The sequence below is a fragment of the Erythranthe guttata genome, chromosome 13 (assembly GCF_056151865.1).
Source record: "Erythranthe guttata isolate IM_541 chromosome 13, IM_541, whole genome shotgun sequence".
Taxonomy (NCBI): domain Eukaryota; kingdom Viridiplantae; phylum Streptophyta; class Magnoliopsida; order Lamiales; family Phrymaceae; genus Erythranthe; species Erythranthe guttata.
This window is the reverse complement of record NC_142545.1, coordinates 8,073,562-8,078,493: the sequence shown is the minus strand read 5'-3', so window position 1 is coordinate 8,078,493 and position 4,932 is coordinate 8,073,562. Positions and strand designations below refer to the sequence as shown.

The 4,932-nt window shown below is 32.8% G+C and overlaps 2 long non-coding RNA genes across 2 annotated transcripts; both read left to right on the top strand.

Moving 5' to 3' along the window:
• Positions 1-950: 950 nt before the first annotated feature.
• LOC148765817 (uncharacterized) lies at positions 951-1,698 on the top strand. Its single transcript, XR_016029321.1, has 3 exons — positions 951-1,056; positions 1,176-1,256; positions 1,611-1,698. It is a non-coding gene; the product is annotated as an uncharacterized LOC148765817 (long non-coding RNA).
• Positions 1,699-1,740: 42 nt separating this feature from the next.
• LOC148765816 (uncharacterized) lies at positions 1,741-2,306 on the top strand. The gene is made up of 2 exons (XR_016029268.1): positions 1,741-1,878; positions 2,084-2,306. It is a non-coding gene; the product is annotated as an uncharacterized LOC148765816 (long non-coding RNA).
• Positions 2,307-4,932: the final 2,626 nt, after the last annotated feature.

Below are 4,932 nucleotides of genomic sequence, written 5' to 3'. Positions count from 1 at the left end.
CAAATTTGTTTCTAAAATAATAGCGACAATGTTTCGACGGACAACAAATCCATTGATATCAATTCATACTTTGTATATGTTATATCATTGATTCTCAACAATTATTTATTTTTGAGCTTTTTAAATTAAATTAATTATTGATTATATTACTAGTAAAAAATATTCCTTAGGTCTATTATGTTCTAATTAATTTTCATAGTTGAGTTTTAAATAAAATAATAGTAATAGAAAGTTAGAAAATCTTTTAAATATAAAATTAGATATGTGTAATTTAAAGAAAATAGGAGTATTGAAAAAACCCGCCCTTTTTTCATTTTTTCATTTCTCTCCACTTCAAAATCTTTCCTTCTGCCTTTTTGCCCAAAAACCGAGCCAAACCCCAAACCCATTTCCCTCTCTTCGTCCAAAACCTAGTTACCCTGTATCAACAAATTAGAGAAACTCCCACTGAATTTTTTCTCGTTGTTGCCTTTGGAAAATAAGCCCTCCGATTACCGGCCCAAAATTTTGTCGGAGTTGTAGTGAACCCTATTCGATTGAGAGCAACGCCAACATCTGCTACTGCATATCATTTACGGTAAGCTCTTTATTTCTTCCTTCATTCCAATTTTTAGATGTTTGTGAAGTGTGTTTAGAAGGTGGAAGAAGATCCGATTTAAATGTGTATGTAATTGCATTTCTTTGATGTATTGGGACTCTATATTCCATCGGAGGGTTGTTTACCCAGAGATATTTTGAGAGGTCAAAACGAGGAGAACAAAGCAACAATATATATGTTTAATTAGAGAGAACAGAAGGTTTTTTTGTTTGTACAGTATATATGTATAATTTTATTTTATTTTGACCTAGGTTGTTTTATGTATCTTTTATGTGCATAAAAGAACGAAGAACTTTTTACAAGTATAATTTAATTGCCTGCATATGATTTAAGTTACTCTATATCTGCAACTTAATTTACTATTAAGCAATGGCTTTTTCGATCTTTTACTGAAAGTTCATAATCTTGCAGTTTCGTCGGTTCATCCTTCTTGCAAATTAGTCTCTCTGTTTCATGTGGTATGTTCTTCAATAGCCTTTAATAATTGTTCTAATTCAATATTGAAACTGCTGTCAAATATCCAAAGTTGCTAAGAATTGTTCGTATTGATGGTAGACATTTTCGTTTCCAATCACAGATAATCGGCAAGACACAAATTCCACCAATCTGGAGAAGCAAATAAATTGATGATTGGGAGTTTATCACTCTGTAGAACAAGGCAGTGCTATTTATCAAGTAGATAAATGCATTCCTCGAGCCACAACGATAGAAAATAAATAAAATTGCAATATTTTGTTCTTTTTACTATTAACATGCTATTAATATAGTAATGTTGTAGAAATCATCTACTTTTCTTCATTTAATTTTTCATAAGAATGTCACAGGGTCTCATGTGATTGAAACTGATTGGTGATGTGGTTTACTTTTGGACATTTGCATATGCTGGAAATGTTTACTATGTGGAGTAAATATGCTCCTTATTGAAGTTTTACAATTTTTTTATAAAATTACTCTACCTTATTTTGGTTTATTCAAATTTTAGTTTTGCTTATTGGTTCTTCTATGTTTCCAGTCAGGACAAGTGGCCAAAGATCCTGCCATATGTTAAAATCACATACGAGGCATTGATTTTACTCGTACATATTGCTCGATTTTCTCAAGTATAAGCTCTATCAATCTTTATTTCTTTTAATTTCATATTATATATTTCTCTAATATCTAGCTAATATCTCGTGAATTTTCTTCTATTTTGCTAGATGTCAGCCATTTCAGTAGCATGATATTTAAACGTTAATGGGATGAATTCTTTTTCTTAGTTGAAAGTCTGAATGGAGATTCAAGTTAAGTTTGCTCTTCTCACTTCTCAATTTTTTTTCTCTTTTCTCTGTCATTTGTTTCTCCTCCTGGTAATATAAATTTTCAACAACGTATCTACATTTGAAGGTAAATATTATACCTAAGTAGTCATTAGCATCTAAGTTGTCTTCTTGGCTTAAGTCGCTATTTGGCTAATTACAGGTATGTTGTCTTTCTTTTATGATATAGCAAGCTAGAGTTTAGGATGGGATTCAAGTGAAGCATGAAGATCAAGCACGAGGATCTCGTGAGAGAACATTGTACTTGAAAGAATATAAGACTGACTAGCATGCTTTTGGAAGACTACTATTAGAATTTGTAATTCAAGTTTAAAATATTGTGCACTGATTTTGTATGTATGATACTTTTATTGGTATATAACATATTAATAGGTATTAAATTATGGCATTGATACGTGTAGTGTGTGTGTGTGTGTCTATATATATATATATATTAAATTCAATGCAATTTTTGCTACGGATTTAGCTACGACTATATGCCTATCTAAAATTAGTGACAAATTTGGCAACAAATTATTCTATTGCTATAATAGCGATGGATTTAGAGTGGTTTCATTCTGTTGCTATAATAGTGACGGATTTAGCCATAGATAATTCTATTGCTAACAATTAGCTACGGATTTTCATTTGTCGTAGCTAAATTTTAGCGACGGACATGGGGACGGGCTTAATCCATCGCTAATCAACATTTAGCGATGGATGTGTGTTAATTTTCAACGAATTCGTCCGTAGCTAATTTGCAATTTTCTAGTAGTGCAAAATAAAGGCACGGCTCCTTATGCTGAGATAGCTCTCCTTTTATATCCTACGCCATCAGATCCCTATATACAAGGAAAAGTCAGAGACCAAAATATTAAAAATACATAAGTCACGTAAGAATATAAGTCTTAGAGATATATGAGATTTCTTTGCCTTATCAACAAATCATTCCCATATCTATTAAAACTCTACAAATATATGACAATAAAATATAAAAAGATAATTATGCTTGTATAAAGATAATTCCCACTATTAATCAATTAATGATAAAATAAAGAATTAAAACACAAGGAAACTCCCCTTCTTATATTACGACATATCTAGACTTGTGGTACGAGTCTTTTACGCGTTTCCTTGCAAAGTCATAATCAAAGTGCTGCTCTATTTATACTTCTACAGGTGATAAGAATCCTACAAGGAAATAGAGTCCATTAGGGTTAGGAAACTCTTAATCACGTAGGAAATAATATTTTCAATACAAAGAATCTCTTTAAAAGAATAATTTCTATTATAAATCAATTAATGACAAATTAAAAGAATTAAAAGGTTCGAGGACTCTTCCCTTCTTTAGCTCATGGTATATGTAAACTTGTGGCACAAGTTTCATCTAATTCTCGAATAATTAGAATCCAAGGGATTCTAACAATCTCCCCCTTTGTCGTTTATTGATTATAATCATTTTCTCCCGCTGAGTAAAAACCTGAAAATAAAACAATCAGAGGATAGACGAAAACAATAAAACTAAAGATCATCCTCAGCATTAAAGGAACAACTCATCATCTCCATCTCTTTCCGCAACAAGAGTGCTGCCATCAACTGCTGCAATAGTGAGTGCCACAGTTTCAGCAACTGTTCGCACAGTAGTGGCTTCGGCAGGTGGTTCACAACGGAGTCAGCTCCCCCTGCATGTGTTTCTCCCCTGTAAATGACTTCATTCTTGTGAAGATCTAAACCAATGAATGACAATAAACACAATATTAGAAAAAGTGAAATTCCTTCTCTTTTGAATACACACGTTCAGGTGTTAGTGTGGAGAGATAAATTATTTCTTCTCAAATTATCTAATGAGATAACTAAGGAAAATATGTTCATCATATTAATACACATCTCCACAGAATTCCACTTGGTGTTGTGGACTTAGAATCCCACCGAGATTCTAACACTCTCCCCTTTTGGCATTGATTGGTCAGAACATTTACTCCCCCTAAATATATGATACATGCATGAACAAGGGTCAGCAAAATCAAAATAACATCTGCAAATATAAACTGTTGCAACAGTTTATCAAACAGTTCAACATATAGAGTACAGTTGTTCAATTAAGCAAAGAACAATAAAAAATATGCAGTAGCAGAATAAACTTCCCTTTACAATGAATTCCTCCTTATTTTTCGCAGTAGCAGAATAAACTTCCCTTTACAATGAATTTTTCGCACTAGCAGAATAAACTTCCCTTTACAATGAATTCCTCCTTATTTGTCCTGTATTTCTGCACTATTCCAACAACTGTATGATGCATTGTCTCAACAGTTGTCTGAACTCTCCCTGCATTCCTGCACTGTTCCAGCAATTATCTGATGCACTGTCACAACAGTTGTCGGAACTCCCCCTGTGTTCATGCCATCGTTACTGTTCTTTTCTCCCCCTTTCTGGGCAATCACCATGCATAGATAACTCAACATGGACTAATGATCTTGTTGATTCGAGCAAGTTGTTCAAACACTTAACAAAAATATCAAACGTAGAGAGAATTTTGAAAGTAAGTAAGAAGAATCACCATACATGACGGGAACACAAAATCACAAACTCACACACTCAATAACACACGATAATTGCAATGCGAAATCAAAAGGATAGTGATATCAAATCTATCATTAAATAACAAAGACTACAGACATTGCCAAACTTCATACGAAACGAGGAAATGTGAGTAGTAGGCCCAATAGATCCGGTTGCAATAAGAATCAAATTTAACCGGCACATGAACAAAAATCCCGTCTCTCTCTCTCTCTCTCTCTCTCTCTCTCTTTTTTTTTTTTTTTTTTTTTTTTTTTTTTAAATAATGCCTAATGCAAGACAAGAAGTAAACATGAGAAGTAAACATGAGTGAAGAGGCATATTTGAATAGGATACAACATGGACAAACAAAACATATGGGATTTATCTTCACATTCACGATAAATGCAATCCCCAAAAATCCAACTGCCAATGCAACCAATAAACTTAATAATCCCAAGTCAAACACAAAGATGCTCTTAT